This window comes from Lates calcarifer, linkage group LG12, assembly GCF_001640805.2.
Source record: "Lates calcarifer isolate ASB-BC8 linkage group LG12, TLL_Latcal_v3, whole genome shotgun sequence".
NCBI classification, from domain to species: domain Eukaryota; kingdom Metazoa; phylum Chordata; class Actinopteri; family Centropomidae; genus Lates; species Lates calcarifer.
Window position 1 is genome coordinate 26,540,164 of NC_066844.1, and position 17,879 is coordinate 26,558,042.

General features: G+C 42.0%; 1 protein-coding gene across 1 annotated transcript in view; it reads left to right on the forward strand.

Moving 5' to 3' along the window:
• Positions 1-1,153: 1,153 nt before the first annotated feature.
• Positions 1,154-17,879, forward strand: part of LOC108884820 (neurexophilin-4) — a 70,994-nt gene continuing 54,268 nt past the window's right edge. The window contains exon 1 of the mRNA XM_051074754.1: positions 1,154-1,265. The gene's annotated coding sequence lies outside the window, so the exon portion shown is untranslated. The remainder of the gene's footprint in view (positions 1,266-17,879) is intronic.

Below are 17,879 nucleotides of genomic sequence, written 5' to 3' on the forward strand. Positions count from 1 at the left end.
CACACACACACACAGATAGACACAGAGACTTTAATGACTCTCCAGATACAGCATCATCTACACACACACACAACAAAAACAATTCTATTTCAGTCCATTGATTTCGCTGCATGCAGCTATAACAACTGTAGAGTATTGATCCCGTCTAATTCAGTCGTATGACTTGAGATCTGAAATGCTTAAAACTCATCTTTTCCAAGTAGGTGAGTTTTATGTCTATTTATTACAGAGACGTTTACAGCAGTTTTGATATTTGTTGTTCTGCAGTAACTCTTAAGAATACTACACTGTGTGAAACTAGCGCAGTAGTTGGACTTGTGTTTTTCTCCCAGTGACGGTTAGTGTACATGAAAGGGCCCTCTGCCAACTTTGAGACCATGTCTCATCAGAGAAGGCATAATTACTTGTTTTTCAATCAAGATAAAATGTATGTGGCAATCCCTCTGTCAAAACAAAGGAATCTATACTCTGAATTTTAAAGATGCACGCTCTGCAATTACTGCATCCCTCACTATTCTGACAAAGTTTCTTGAAAAGGTCACTTCTATCCTGTTAGAAATGAAAATCCTTTAGGAGGAGATTCTCTACCCTTTTGTAACCTTTACACAAGAAATCCCATCGGGTTGACTCATTGTGCAGTGGAGGGGCTCATAAATCTATATCCTATGGAATGGATGTCTCTAATCAATGGCTTTGGGTGCGTGTTTCGTCTAATCACCTGGTCACACTCATTGATCATGACAGCAGGGTCAAAGCTGGGGAAGCAATTATCAGTCACAATACATGCTTCTGATGAGCCGTGTGTGCATGTGCATATGTGTAATTATGTGCATACTTGAAGAGCCTGTAGTGGCTGCACTGCTGCCTGTATGTGTTAACTGAGCTGCAGTGGGAGTAAATGGATAGCAGGGCTTCGGTTTTACCAGCTGAAGGGTGGGGAGTGTGTACGAGTTTGCGAGTGTGTGACAGGAAGGGTCAAATGTTCCCTGAGGCCCGCAGGCACTCCTGACCCTCCTACAACACCAATTTAACCATCAGTTAGTCCATGTGTGGCATGGGGTGGGCTGTCAGTGGTGGGCTGTCGCCATGTCTGAGGGCTGTGGATGTGTTCAGGTGACATCTTAACTAAGTCTGCTCCTATCAATTAGAGTGAAGAGGCAAGAGGCTGCGGCACCGAGGGGAGGCCAGAGGTGAGAGAGGGACAGAAGAGAAATACAGTATAATGAAGGAATGAAGGGGCGAGGCACAGCACTACACAGAAAGAGGTGGGTGTTTGCTGAAAATCGGAGATAACTGCATCGGAATTAATGTGATACTAAAGTGACTCAGAAGAGGGTAGAACTCTACTGTCACCTCTCAAGTTATTTTAATTATAGATAATCACAGATGTTGCATTGCTTTTGGTGTGACTAATTACACTGTCACCAATTACATATTTAAAAGTAAAAAGTATAATATATACACACACTGTAGATGTCTGCTGATGAACAAGAAATTGCTTTAGGGATGGAAAAGATGTTTCTTTTTTTCAGTTTTTTTAACACGTCTTGCTCAGTACATATCTTCCTCACAATTCTTCATAAAGGAGATTTGAGTGATCCTGACTGAAATATTTGTTTATGCTTTGTCAAAAAATGAAAGTTTGCCGATATATCGTTATCTGTCTTTTTAATGAATATCTAGACACTCCCTGAAAATCTCACTGACTTCCAGTAGTTTCATTTCTCACCTTGCCGCATTGGTTGTTGAAAACTCGTCACCTTTCAGCGCAATTTTGTGTGACTTGTGTAGACCTGAAGAGGGTTTTGCAGGATGTTGCTTGACATCAGCTCTGTCACATTTGCCTCCCAGATACTGTACCCTGACAGTTCCTCCAGTCTGTGTAGTCAGTTTGTGCTACGAGCGTCAATAAAAGGCTGAGCGCTCTGTGATCTGGTTAGTTGGAGTTTCACTGCAGCCGTCTACGAGTAGAGCAGAGAGGAAGAGAGAAATGGTCCAAGAAGAAAAGTGTGCGGTCCCAGTTTGTAGGTGTACTTGAGGGCGTGTCAGTGCACTGCCACAGGTGTGATCTCTGTCAAACAGAGAGGGCAATGACACATTTCTGCCTCTTCACTTGGGACATTGGACCTGTAGGACCAAAAGAGAAACATTTAATAGCGTGCTGTAATGGATGTGAACCTTCATTAAATGATCATTACAGCCCTACAATGTGAAACCTATGAAGAGCTGTGTGGTGATAAGAGGACCCTCGAGGGCTCCTTTTGTTCTTCCAAGGCAGTTTTTAGCACTTGAACACCGTCTCTCCTCCCTTTATCTACAATTAACCATCCCAATGTCGCACTCTTTTTTCCTCCATGTTTTAAATTATAACATTATAATGTCTGCGAGGACGTGGACAACACAAAGAGATATTCACACTTGTACAATGTGTGAATGTTTGCACAAGGCAGCAGTGTCACATTTACTTAACCACAAGGATTAGTGAACAAAGAAGATAGACTGAAGGTGAAGTTCAGATTTTGGAGAGGGGCACTCAGCGAGTTAACATTGTACCTGTAGTTTCACCAAGGCACTTTAACTGATTTTCTTCTCTCTTGTCCTTCCTTCACCTTTCTTGGATTCTGCTCTGGAGACACTTAACGCTGTAGCAGTGCATGCAAAGCTGCTATTAGTGTGACTGCAGCTTGGCAAATAAATATGCTTACATGCAAAAGAGGGGAAAAAAAAGAACGATTAATAAATTAAATAAAATATGAATAAACAGACCAACACGGTTTATTATACAAAAGTTGACGTCTTAATACATACTGGCCATTTAATGGGTGTTCCATCACAATCAGCCTCAGATATAGATGTAGTGGGCTTCTTGTGTATCAGACAGAGCCTCATCAATCTTAGTGGCGCTGTCCCCACAACAAAAAGGAGAGGAAAGCAAATTGCTGTGTTTAATTAATGCACTGCCTCCTTTGTTACACTGCTGCTCAGCATCTTTCAGTCCACAGTAGGAGAGAAGGAACAAGAGAAACTCATTCACACCGCGCTGTACACGCACACACAGAGAGAACGCAAAAGAGAGAGTGAGAGGTAAAAAGATGGAGACGGAGGGAGGGGATGGAGTGAGCGAGAAGGAGAGAGAGAGAGGTCTAAAAAATGAATGGCCGAGCAGAACGGGCTGCATCCATCGGCAAACTTTATAATGAATGTCTAAGTTTGGCAAGCATGATGGATGAGTTGGGAATGGTGTTTGTCACAAATGCAATCTTCTTTGAATCGCTCCGCTGTTTCCCAGTTCAGGGCAAGGGCTCATGTGCTGTGCTGAACCAGCGAGAGCGCCGCCCTAATCATGTCATTAACGTTTAATGATCTGACAATTAACTCAGTGACTACAGTGCACATATGTATAACAAATTTCTCATATCAGTGTGTGTAAATGTTAATCTCATTAGACTTGTTTACAGTAACATATTGGACAATTAAGTCAAAGCTGCTGCATATTCAATTAGCTGTGAGTGATGTGCTGAAGTGACATGAAGCTTATAAAATGGTCATTTTGTGCTGAACCTCACAGCTGGGCTGAGCTCACTGTGGTCACTTCAGTCAAAAATCCCTTTATAGTTTAATGCAGACAAACACATCCTTCCAACCTACATACAATGAATGTGTCAGATATAAAGTTACATCGCAGTTAAAGAGATCAGATATTTGTCACATGCTGTTAATATGAAAGGGATGTTTCTCATGTAGTTATTCATCATTATTTGTGAGTACAGTTTTCTCTCTGCCTAAATTTTACCTTCTCTGTTTACACCTTTGACTACAACTGCTACCGAGGACACGCAAGTCGCGTCCTTGTTTCTTTTTCCAGCACACAAAGATGAAATTCATTTAAAAGTGTAATGAATATCTTTCAAATTTCTATGGCCTTCAACTCCAAATTAATGCCGTGTTTAAACTCTGGATGTGATTCTGTGTGTTGGTACTGATACTGAGTGTGTGCAGCATGATGCAACCAATGCACAGTAAATTTGAAAAGTCAGTGTTTCCGCCCATCGCTAAGTCGCTGCATGATGTCAGCTAGCGCTACAACAATCCCTTACATGAAAAGACTCCACTGAGTTCTACGCAGTGAAGGATATTTTTTTTCCAGAAAGGACAGCAGCAGTTTTGAATTGGTACTCTGTATTAGCAGATACTCTGCACTGGCTAACCCCTGGGTTAAACCTGTATATACATGTTTGATGGCCACCAGTCTTTCTGCATTGATGAGCCAAAGAACACACAGTATGGTAAGTGTTGCTTTAATTGGCTTGAACTGGACTTGAACGGCGCTCTACTACATTTTAACAAACAGTATTCTGGACCATGTCTACAAGTTTGATTGCACATAGTTTTGAATTTGTCTTGGACTTGACTGAGGCAGTTTAGGCCCATAAGCAAATGTTAATGTTCAGGTAGAACTAGAAGCCCGATGTGTTTTGATACGTATGAAGAAGTGAAGCTTAGAAATGGGGGTTCAGATATCTGTTGTAGTTGGAGTTTGATCATCGTACCTCTCGCCCACTGCCGGTGCCTGTGTCTCCAGGCTAGAAGAAAACCGTCTCCCACAGTCTGCTCGGTCTAAAGGACGAACAGCAGGGTCCATTTCTCAGAGATGTGGGTGGCCGGCTGCTTACCCACCCATCAATACCATGCAAGTATGTTGCTGTGACCTGCCATCCGTGTCCCCTCAGCTTAGATCAATAACACGAACAGATTGTACACCCCCACCCCCAAACCCCCATCTCCACCTCCACTCTCTGAGGGATTAGTGTGTGCCTTTTCAACATCATTATCATAAATCCCCTCTTTGAAAGGGCAGTGTCAGCTAGACTGTTGGAGCACTATAGAAATTCAATTGACAGGATAAGCTCTATGGGATATAACAGAATAGGTAGTAATTTAGTGTAACTGATAATGAAGTGATCATGTGGGAGGTCTAAAGTACAGTATTTTCTTTTTTCTTTTTCTACTGAATTAATTTTTGTCAAACCCTAAGTACAGACGGTGATCTGTTAAACTACTTTTTTAAAAACTACCCAGTGTTACTTTGGGATAAGAATTGCTCTTGTCTTTTTTATGATACAAAAACACTGCAGAAACACCAAGAAACAGGAGAGCATCACTCACACACAGTGGGTCAAAAACAACCAAAGGAGAGATAGGCCACATGCGGCAAGTCTCAGTGGAAAAGAGGACGTGTAGGATGAAAGGAGAGGAGAAAAGAGAGGAAGGAGAGGTGTTCACCTTGAGAGTGCTCATCCATTACAGGAAGGCTGAGGCCCGCTCTGTCACACTGTCACAGTGATGCCACCTCTACACCACCCGAAAGGTCACCTAGCACTTCACTGCACTGCTTCAAACACAAAACACACACACACACATACACACACACCCTCCATTTGTGCATTTACAAAAACACAGATGGACACACTCCCATCTGTCGCCCTGTCGCTGACAAGTCACTGCTGCTGCCGCACAGACACAAATAAGCACAGATATGCATACACCAACTATATGTGTGTGAGAGAGGAAGGGAACTTTTTTAAACAACAACTGAAAGCGCAGACATTTTGTGACATTTTGCAGGAGACCACTGTCTCTGGATCTAGGGTGTGAGAATGCACTCACAGTTTACCTGCAGCACCTTACCTCCCTCCTTATGTTAACACTACTTTATTAGAGTTAACTTCTTTACCGTGAATCAGATCTAGCTGTGAATTGTGCTGGTTTGCACTCAGCCTGCTCCTCTGTCTCTCTGTTTGTTGTTTGTAAAACACATCAGTTCTGTAACGAGCTCATACAAAGACATTTTGTGTGTTTTAAGTTTTGACTTAATGTGCTAACATTCACATTTTACGTTCTTTGGAGATTTTCTTAAAAAGTAACAGCAATGTTTTTTTCTCTAGATTGTGCATAATGACTAGATGCAAGTGGTGTAAATCTGACAACCATCACAAGACAATTACTAGCTTTCAGAGTGAGATGGCATAGCATAATAAAAGGAGAGAAAAGACTGAGACTTGTGGGATTTGACGTGAGGCTGGAGAACAGTAATGTGACACAGTAAATGTGTTATTTCACACAGTGAAATGTCTGAAACTGTTGTTTTGACAATCAGCTAGTACATAACCAAACTGATCACAAAGGATGTCATGCCATCTCCATCTGTCATCTGTTTGGAAAATAAAAGAACAGATCTGTCATCTCAGACTCATTTAAGGTCAAAGATAATCTTTGATTAACAGTTAAATCCCAAAGAGTGTCTGTGTGTCTCAAAATCAAAATAATACTGGATTAATCCAAACGCACCATTTAGATTGTTCAAGACCTCACAACTGTCACTGTTCATGTTTCGCTGCATAGAGAGAAAGTCAGCCAGCACAAAGTAAAGAGGTGCTCAGACTACATCTGATGTCACATCAAAACTTTATGAGAGGGCGTCTTTAGGAATATGATAATTAACACTGGTGATGTAGCTGTTGGGTTGGCACGAGAACTTTTAACTTCAGTCGCACTGCTGCAGTAACTCTGTGGTCAACAACCACAGGCAACTCTCTTTCCATTTTTGCTTCATAATTCTCACTTAAATATCACAGCAAATTAAATCAGATGCTCACAGCAAACACACTTACCTGTAATGACAACACACCAGCAAACAAAAAGTGAAACTTTGCAGGTTAGAGGTGTAAATTAAATGAAGTGTGTGTTTATGTGTTGGTTTGAAGTGACGATTATAACATATGTGTGTGCTGTGGAATAGATGTATGATCATTGGGGCAGTGTTATAAGGGCAGTCTTTCTTAGGGGTGTGTGTGTGTGTGTGATTTTGTCGATCAGATTTTAGTTCAGATGCCTCTCGGAGACATTTACACTTTGCTTTTTTGATGTGTGTATCCTCTTGGCCTGAAGTGGTTAAATGTAAATGAGGTGTGTGTTTTGGGATGTTGAGACAGTGTGCTCTGTGTCTCACTCGCTCACTATTTATTTGCTTATTTGCAAAAAAAAAAAAAAAAAGCAAACAACATGAGAAACTGAAGTACAGAGTGTGAACTAGGGAGTTTCAAAGTTTCGAAGGTTGGAGAAGGAAGACTGAAGAAGTGCGAGTGAGTCAGAGAGGTGAGAGAGGCTGCGACAGACAAACTCACTTTGCTTCTTTAGGATCTGGAGAGAACAGGTGGTGTTATGATATCAGTGCGGTGCTTCAGAGGCTGCCTAGCACAAATGTTCATCTAAGCGGCCAGTTAGTGGTTACCTCAGCATCTGCTTGCAGAGAACAGCCTCACAGCAGGACGTTTAAGACCATCCATAACCCTGTAAACCCGCAGGCTTTCTGCAGTGTGGAGTTCAACAGACTGCCTTTTAGGTGTGGTGGGTCCTGGATCAGTGGGAAACCAGCACATCATCAGTCCTCCATTTATGAATAATGAGGATTCCAATGGTCTGGTTGCCTTATCCACCTTTAGGCTTTTCTGTAACACACACTGTGGATATCTTTGTGTTGTCCATTCTGTCTGATTCCAGATTTACAGGGATATATTTTTGTGTTTGTCCAGAGATATCTCTGTTTTCTCTGCCCTGATTAATATCATGGCTCTCCAGTAACTTGCATCAACAATTCATAATGTCCTCCTGAGAGTGATCAATAGTTCTGAAGTGCTGACAGTTTTCATCAGCGTCTTTAATTATCCACAATAACAGTAAATGCTGCCAAGGGTGTTATAGCTTTTGTTCAACGGTTACAGCTCCACTTTTTTCTGCAAAAACAGTGAGCAAAGATAACACATCACTGATTAGCTCCTTGATTAACACGAGAGTTGCCATAGCAACCAGTAAATCACTGCTACAAAAGCCGTGCCTTATGGAAATTTGTGGCACAGTTGGAATTGACTTTGAACAATGGAACTGCTCGGGTAAAAATTTATGTTGAAGGCATATAAAACATTTTGAAACACTGTTTTTCTTTCATCTGCAGCAACCTGTCAGTTATAAGCGAGTTTAAATGCAGGTAGTGTAAGATGTCTCTGCAGGACCCATCTATTTTTGAAATTTACTGGAGTGAAATTTAGTGGCTGATGTTAATGAAAATGTAAGTAAAGGCTGTGTGAATGAAATGGGAACATATCTTAAGGGCACTAACTGTAAACGCACTGTACGATCAGACAAAAAAGCAAAACACTGGACAATGGAAACATGTTCAGTGATGACATTTTTTAAAATTTCATTTCCTGTCATTTCTGTGCATTTAGCTGCAGTGTGGTTAAGTTTAGGTAAGGTGGTTATGTCACAGTAATGATGGGTAAGGTGGTTTGGTTTAAGCACACTAAAACTCTTGGTCTGGCTCAGGTGAAAAATGTAGTTAAGGTTAATGAAAGTGCAGATATTATAATTCTCCCGTCACCTCCACACTGAGGCTTTGGATAGAGATTGTGAGGTGTGTTACAAATTTTTCACTTAGGATAAGTCTTAATCTGAATCGCATTGTTTTTCTTCTTAGATCAAATAATAGTCTGCAGTCTAACCTCAGTGCTGTCTTAACCCTAAAACTCTGAAACAGATATTCGTGTACATATAGACAGACACCATTTGTCTGCACTTTATCTGTTTATAATATTACCATAGTGTCCCTGTCATTTATGATTTTAAGTATAAAATCCAACATTTGATCTCTGTGTTGCCTCTTGATCAGATTTTCTGGTGCCATCACCACCACTTCTACTGCTTTGCCAAAACCACTAAAATATATCTCTCTATCATAACGGTCCATAAACCATCCTGTCCTCACCAACTGTCTTGTCAACATAAAATGCCAAGTGCCCTAAACTGCCCTGAAATGAAATGTGATATCCTTGAAATCTTGATAGCTTGTCCTGCATGTACATCATTAAAACCTGGTCACCTGTACCTCAATAAATAAAGTGTCCAAGTATTTAACACCAGGAATTTCATATGAAGCACCACAAAGACTGGCTGAATGATTATCTCTGAATGGCACCAGTACATTTCCTCCAGCCTGTTTACTGCCCTGTGGTTGTTTCATCCTGTAACTGTTTGTGCAGGCATGTGACTTCTCTAGTTGATGTATTACGAGGCCTCTAACTTGTTACTCGGGCCTCTGGGGAGGATGGGATAGTGAGGAGGGCTCCATCTTGCATTCCAAACTTCAAGGTCTTGGTAGATTGCCTGTTCACTCACTCTAGTAGACGACTTTAAAAGTTAAGAGCAAAGGCAAAGAATTCTCAATCAGTGGGTTCTCACTTGTTAAGTAGACCCTTAACACTCAAACAGTTAAACATCTAATAAATCATTTGTAATATGACGAATAATCTTTTGTTTAGACAGAAGTAAGTGTGGGTCTAATAAAGATGCATGTTCCTGGATTAAAAATGACCAGTTACACTGACCTTTTTAGATTTAGTGTTAGTGAGGTTTTGGTTTCTTTTGACTAAATGTGGGTATAAAAAATATACTCACTGTTCTTAGAGGAAAATATTGAATGAAAACACACAAAAAGAGTTAACATTTCAAAGCAACAAGGGTTGTATTTTCCAATTCCATGGCATTGTTCCCCAAAGAGCACATTCATGTCAAGTTCCTCAAATGCAAGAGGCCCATAATCAGAGCAGCAGCGTACCACTGAGCTGAATTTAATATATTTTAGAAAACAATCAGAGCCTTTGACATTTTGAAATACAAACCTACAATGCAACAGACCACAATAGCGTCTGAATGTGGCAAATGTACTGTACAAGTTACACTTCACAAGCGACTTTACAGGAGTTTTGAAATTGGTCTTGCTGTTCTGAAAGAACGGACAGCTTCTGATTTGTCTGCAAATTAGCATGAGAAAAATATCCCACGCCATAGCACAGGTCACTTCGCAGTGCCAAGCCCAGTCGTTGAGTGAGAGAATGGAACAAATGGAGAAAAAAAAAAAAAAAGAAGTGGAAGAGGAGAGAAATCCGAAAACTGTAAGATTACAGTCTAATAAGTGTCAGGGAACAGCAGCTGCTGACAGCCCCAGTCCATGAAACCTGCTTCACCCAGGGCTGCAGAGTGAGAGGAAGGAAACGAGGGAGGCAGAGAGAGGAGCCCTGAGAGAAGGAAAAGGTTAATTGTATCTAAGAATACTTACGACTGTTTGCATTTTCCATCATTTGCCATGGCCCACCTTAAGGTTCCCTGACCTTTTGTTTGCTGCCTAATGAAATCTGTGTAATAAATCACACCGTGACACACCTCTTCCTTCTCTCCTACTCCTACTTGTGTATTTACTGCTGCTGGAAGTCCATGTGCCACCTTTTTGTCTTTCTCTAGTCCTTCTTCTCTCTCTCTCTCTCTCTCTGTTCTCTCGCTCTCTTTGCTTGGTCTCTCTCCCTTTTGTGGACCCGGGGCCTGCATTAATAACACTGACACTGCAAACGGGGGAGATAAAAGGAAATGAAGATGGGAACCAGAGTCTCTCAATATGTGCACTTCATCATACACCAGACAGCCTCTGAAACAAGGGAAGGAGGGTGTGAAGGACTGGGGAGGAAAGAAGAGGAAGGAGGTGTTGAAGGAGATGGAGAGAGTGAGAGATGGGGTGAGATGAGGAGAAAAGGGGTGAGGTCAAAATGAGGATGGGTTAGCTGGAAGGAGGAGTGGGACAAGTTGGGGTAAGGAGGCCAATGGGCTCATTATATGAAATGGTCTGTTATTGGAAAGGTCTTTTGTGAGATCCAGAGCTGTTGGAAAAGGACCAGTGGCAGGTTTCATAAGGTTAACAACATACTGTAGATACACATGGAGAGGCAGTGGAATTAAAAAACAAGAGGCAGGGACGGAGCACACAGTCTCTCTGCACATTTCCATCCAAGCTGTGATTTTAATCATCAAATCTTAAGGTCTAATTTTTATCTTCATCATCGTATCCTGACATTAGCCGTAGTGACTTCTGTATAATTGGCACCATCTCCACACTGTCAACAGATGGTGGTAAAAGATTAATGATGGTGAGCTGCTAACACAAAAATAGACTCCTATCACTGCTAGGTTTGTAATTCTTTTAGTCTTGTAAGGACATGAGTGGTACATCTGTCACACACCGTCAGTGTATATCAAACAGTATGTTTTTGTTACTACCCAACCAGGAACCTGATCTGAATGTTTACATGTGTAGTATTGTCAGGCCATCACTGTAGTGTCAAAAGCACTGTTGTTTTAAACCTGGTGGCGATCAAGTCCAGTGGGTTTTAAAGGTTTTATGAGCCTATAACTTGCATATAACTTGTTTCTACTGCCTCCAAGTGGCCAAAAAATAGTAAACGCACACTATGATGAATATTTAATTCTTCCTTTTAAAAAAGTATGGGTTGTATATGATGAATAAACTATATAATTAGGCCAGATTGTCTTTAGTTCTCTTGTTTTAACTTTTTCCCAGTGTAACTTCAGAAACAGGAGCGTGGCTTTCTGTCGTGATGCAGGCTAATTTCTGGAGAGACAATTTGTTGCAGTTGTGAAAAAAGAAGCAGGGCTCTCTGACAGCACTGTCACTGTCCTCATCAGCAGCCTCCTCCCTCTCAGCGTTGTCATCATAATCAGCGTCATCACCTCTCAGCGGCAGAAAGTTTGAACTAACATTTGTGCATTTTCCCTCCCTCCCCTCACCACAGACCCCAAAAGCATATCTACATGAAATCTGTTTTGTTCTTTTTTTTTTTTTTAGCAGACACTTTGTTTTCAGAAGCAGATTGTTCAAAACTCCCACCAGTAATTAACAAGCAGAGAGATATCGGGAGAGCGAGAGGCAAACAGAAAGACAGATCCTCAGTGGCTTTAATTGGAACAACATCTCACACTATACAGAAGTGTCGTACCGTTCCCATCACCAGCAGCCCCCTGTTTCCCTTCGTGCCTCCCTGTGCTCTGCTTTTTCCCACTTCTTCGCTTCCTCTCTGCTCGCCTTCAATTAGCACTGGCCAATCAGTAGTCCAATTAAGTATTTTTGTGACTTTCTGCCTCTCTCCTCTCAAGCTGACGAACGCTCAGCCTTATCCCAATTAGAGGGATATTAATTCGGTTAACGAACAAGGGGTCACTGACTGCAGTCATCTCACTCAGTCTTTGAATTGATACATCTGGGAGCATCTTTCTTATGAAGTAGAAACACTGAACTTTAGTGAGACATACAAAAGGACAGAGGGTGGGAGGATGGTACACGTCAAACATTATCTTATTTGAACTTTTATTTTGTCGCCACAAATTCTCAAAAAAACAAATGCAGTTGGCAACACGGCCCTAACAACCAATGTAGAAAGACTCTCCTCAAGCCGAACCCAGCCAATCCCTCTCTCTTCCTGCCGCGTTACTTCACAAGCAGACAAAGTAGAAGCAATGAGTCAAGGCGGCCATGCGTGGCTTCTGTGCGCGGCTCTATGAGCTTTGTTTGAGCTCGAGGATGCTCAATGAGACGCGGAGAGTGTCATTTCTCAGGCCTGTCCCACAGGCTCGCCAAGAGGGCGGAGAGGGGAAAATGGAAGTGTAACAAACAGACTGTTCAATTAGGGGCGGAATGGTGTGAAATTGCCTCCAAATGATAAGCCTCTATTATAGCTGCGGATGTATACTTGCCTGGTAGGTGAGTAGTTATGTATCTTGGCAAGAAAAACACAAATTTCGGAGACAGTATCCACACATGCATCTTTGTGGTTATGACAAAACAAACATTGTTGATACAGAACACTGTGCAGAGTCAGGAAATGTAGGAAATACAGGCATTATTTAGTTAGTGTGAAGAGTTCACTTGTCTATCTTATAGCAGAGTGTGTGAGGGTACACTCTCCATACCATGGCAGCTATAGGTAGATGATCATCTAGATGGAGAGACTGATCACTGTGGAAGCTGTGGTTGTGCTGCTGTTGAACTGTATTACACCTGGAGGTGTAATCAGTGTGATATACACTGATTAGCCACAGGATTAAAGCCAGTTAGCATCTTTACTGAACACACCCCAGTAATAACAGGCACTTTCTGTAGCTGCGAATCAGATTTGCACAACCTTCAGGATTTTGACTGAACTGCTTTAGCTCAGCCATATTCTTCGGATGTCTCAGTGTGGAGGGTTTCTTGTAAGGTCATTCCACAGAAACTCTGTCAGGATAAGGTCTGGGCTTTGACTGGACTTCTCCAGAAGGTGGATCTTCTTTATTTGAAGTCATTCTGTAGTCCATGTACTGCAGTGTTTAAGGTCACTGTCCTGCTGCATCACCCAGTTTCTCCTGAGCTTCAGCTGGTGGACAGCCAGTCTGACATTATCCTCTAAGACTCCTTGATAAACTTGGATATTCTCTTTCCTCTCCATAATGTCAAGCTGTCCAGGCCTAAAGAAGGTTCAAAATGTGATGCTCCCTACACTGTACCTCATCTCACTGGTGAGATGATGTTTTCATCCTGGTATATGGTGACTTTTTCTGCCATAGTACTGCATGTGCTTTCAAACAGTTCCACCATAGTGCCTTAGTTTCATCAGGCCAGAAAACATTTTCTCTGTGGAGTGGTAAGGTGCAGTCTGACAGCCCTCAGGGATGCAGTGATGGGATTTTTTGGAGAGCAGTGGCTCATTCTCTGGTGTCCTGTCATGGACGCCATGCTCCGTATAACCATGCACTGTGATTTGTGTATGGTAGATGTTAACCTCCTCCAGTGGTTCCTTTAAGCCTTTAGTTGTTACTCTGGGCTTATTTGTCCCCCCTCACTGATCATTCTTTGGAGTCGTCTTCGCCGGGCGTTCTCTCTGAGATCTCTTTGTTGTGAGGCATGGTTCACATCAATAGATGCTTCCTGTGAAGAGCAAACTCAAAATGTTTATTTTTTATAAGTCAGAGTAGCTCTAACCCACACCTGCAGTCTTCTTTCATTAACTGCAGGTTTACAGACTCCTGACTCCAATTAGCTTTTGTTGACGCCATCGGCCGAGGGCTTCACATACTCTTTCCACCCTACACTGAATGATGTATTTCATACGCACAAGAGCAATATCAGTGAGTTGATTTACCTTTTCTTGCCACAGATACATACTGTGTGTATACAGCATTTAGCCACAGTATTATATATTATATACCTGTCACTCAGCCTTCATCATCGATTAATCTATTGATCATGCCTATCACAGTTTCCAGGAACCCATCGTGACATTTCCAAACAACCTGTTTTGTCTAAAATCCAAAGATATTGAATGTGAAAAAGAAAAAAGCAGCAAATTCTCACATTAGAGGCTTGAATCAGAGAAGTTAGATGGAGAAGAATTAGATACTGCACGTTTAAAAATGTTTTTAATTATTTAAAGCCAATTAAAAAGATAACAGTCCTGTTTATGGCTTTTTCACTCCTCCTCTCACTCGACTCCTCTCTGACATTATGGATGTGCAGGCCTGCAGCCACTCCTCTAAGCTCATACATCACTGGATAAAGGTTAAGGAACAGAACTCTCCTCAGACAATGGGCCCAGGAAAGGGCATGTGTAAGTAATTGTGCAGGGATTTCTTTTTTTTTCTCTCACAATGAAGAGGGTAAAATCAAGTATTCAAACTTAGCAGAAGAGCATAACTCACAGAGGGACGACAGCTGTGCAAGTACTTCAGCCTTGAGATAAACAGGTTGATTAAGATGCTATGACTCTGTGAAAATCCAGAGGAGACACTGGGATCATTTCTCTGGCCGCTCTTTCCCACATATCCTCACAGGAGGGTCAGCACTCATGCATAAGGGCTCGACTAACAAGGGCTGTGCTGAGGGATCGCTGCAGAGGAAGGGGAGAGGGCCAGAGAATGGCAAAGTAATAACTCATTGAGTTTGCCTTTCTAAACCCTATTAAATGGATGGTGCTTACTACAAGAAAGATTTCAATAGCAGTAACAGAGAGCATAGTTTATAAATGCCACTTCAGCATTTGGTTCTGAAAACAAGAAGAAAAAGTCCATCATTGGTTTACAGTAAAATAAGCAGCAGTGATGTTTGCACAAGAGCTTACAGCTACACCTCAGTGTTTTATCGTTAAGTGATATCTAGTGGCCGCGTGAGACGTTTTCAGGGACGAGCTTTGAGTGACAATTTGTAATTATCACAGAAGAAAAGCAGGAAGTCAGGTTGTTATACAGGACTTTACCATGAAAGAGAGAGATAGTGGCCAACAGTTAAAATATTTGAAACAACAAATACTTGAATATCAAAGGTTTTGTGTTTAACATATAGAATTTCGGTAAATGTACACACAAAATGCATTACACTACAAACTAAAAATTAAACAACATTTCATTAGATTTTATTACATTTTGCTTTGAATCATTAATTTGGACAGAGGTTTGGAGGACAGTCATGCAGTATGATAATGCAGTATCATTGTGATATTGATAACTGATAAACAACAGTATAGATTTTTCACCCAGCTGTATTTTGAAGCCTGGAGTGAATAAAGCAGTGCAGCAATTTTCAAATCACCACAAAGACGTCCCTTTAAAAGAACTCCAGCGCCCACAGAGGGCCTGTATCTTAACACATGTTCACACTGACTTCTCCGTTCAGCCGTGGTGGTTGCTGCTCGTATTTGACCGGAGTCTTATCTACAAATGGAACAGGGTCAATGTGCTTTATCCCCAGTCGCTACAAGCACTGTGGGGATTTGGGCTCCTCTGCCCTTTTGATGTCTTCACCACTAGAGCTGAACATCAGCTGCCAGGACCCAGAAAAAGAATAATTACATTTTTATGGATGACTTTATCGAGCAGAGGAAAGAGGCTCTCGCACTAACAATGCCATGCAGGTATGATGTTAAATCCCTATCCTGCTGAAATCAGCAGACCTTACCATTGGTGTTTTTCCTCAAGCAGGTTCCTGACAATGAAAAATGTCCGTATTCTGACTGAGGGAGTGTGTGTGGTGTGGTGTGGGGGGGCAGTGGATAAAGAGCATCTATGTGTAGGCATGAGCCTATAAGCAAGTTGCCCAAACAGTGTGCTGCTGCTTACTGTGGTGTAAGGACGTTGCACAGTGAGTTTGTCCACTTAGTGAGCTCCCTGCCTCTGTTATCCTTGAGCAGTAGCATGAGGTGACTGAACGGGTCCCTGCACAGTGTGATGGGGGGCCAATCTTCGTCCCCTCACCAGCTGGCCCTCGCAAACCTCGCCTAAGACAGATCGAAACCCTAGCACACACGCATGTGTGCGTTTACGTCCATGCACACACTGGCACTCACACCTATATCACCACACCACACGGGCTTTTAACAGATGGGGAGGAAGGGGCAAAGCCCCCCGCAACCATTCTGCAACCACTCGATCGAGGAAGGAGCCGTAAGATTTATGGCTGACAGGCTCCTAGTATTTTTCATGCATTCTTTCACCATCTCTCTCCTCTTCTCCTTTCCATTACTTGCCATACCTTTTGTTGATTGTGCTGACATAAGCTCAAAAAGCTCATTGTGGTGTTTCGGTTTTCTCGCCGCTCTGTGTCGGTGTCCTGATTAAACTCCCCTCATAAGAAGCTCATGACCTCCACGGAAACTTAATGAAGGAAGAGGCAAGGTGCATCCAGGAAATGTTTCAGTAATGTATTTAATACTTGAGGAAATAAAAATGAGACATGGTGGTTTAAGAAGCAGGCACGTGGTTGGAGATATTTCTTGATGATGAACAACTGTTTTATTCATCTGCTCAGCACCTCTGCGCAGCGTTCCCAGCTACAGCAGGTGTTCACACGCTTGATAAGCATTAAAGAGCAGCATGTTACTGTGCCTGAGAAACGTGATTCAATAAAAAAGCCTATAGCTGTAATTACATACATAATACATAGACACATAAAAGTCAGATAATTTATAACTTTCCAATCGTTGGCGCAGGTGCACAGAAAAATTTGTGATATTTTGTGACTTCACCGGGGCTTTATTTTTGGAAAGACAAACTCTGAATGTGAAGAGGAAAAAGAAAAACTCCAGATGTGATTCAAAAACAGGCTCCATGGCTTGAGTCAGAATGTATGAGTTGAGCACAGTTGCGTATCCAATAATTGTGTTTTCTTTTCCACTCTGCCTCTCTGAATGTATCACCAAGGTGACATTTTGCTTAGGATTTCATGTAATAATGAAGTACATTGTTACTTTCACGTAATCGATAGGTACAGAAATTGCTTATAGATTGTGGAGGCAAAGTAATCCAAAGGTAACAGAGTAGACCTAAAGTGAAAGAAAGCAAGCAGCAGCTAATCACAGACACGTGACTGTACAGTAATAAATGTAACTCTCCAAACTCTGATTACCAGTTGGATGACAGGGGTGAAATCTCAAGGACAGCAAAACGAGAGAGAAGAACGATGATGACGAGATAAGCCATAAATTGGAATATGTGGCCTATCTTTCTGTCTAGTGCCGCAGATGAGATGGAGGGATAGAGCATTATGGGCCCAGAGCTGCAGATGACTGTCCACTCCTGTCTATCAGTGTCTGCCACTCGCTGCTGCTTCTGATTCACCTCCTGGAACTTTTCCTCTGCTTGGACTCTCGGGCTTTAATTATGCCTTAGGCGCTACTAGGCAGCCTCTCTCTGAGCATAAATACATAAATACATGAGTACAGACAGAAAAACATACAGACAGGTGGACAGAAAGACTGTGCCACACACACACACACACACATAAACACAATAAGATGCATCACTGGAGCTGCAAAAAATAGCACATTAACACAAGTTATTTGAATGTAACACAAGAGGTGTCAGCAGAAGTCCAAAGGTGCCTGAGTCCAGCCAGTCAGTTAGTGATTGTCAGGGCTCCACCACCTCTGCATATAAAGAGTCATGGTGGCCTATTA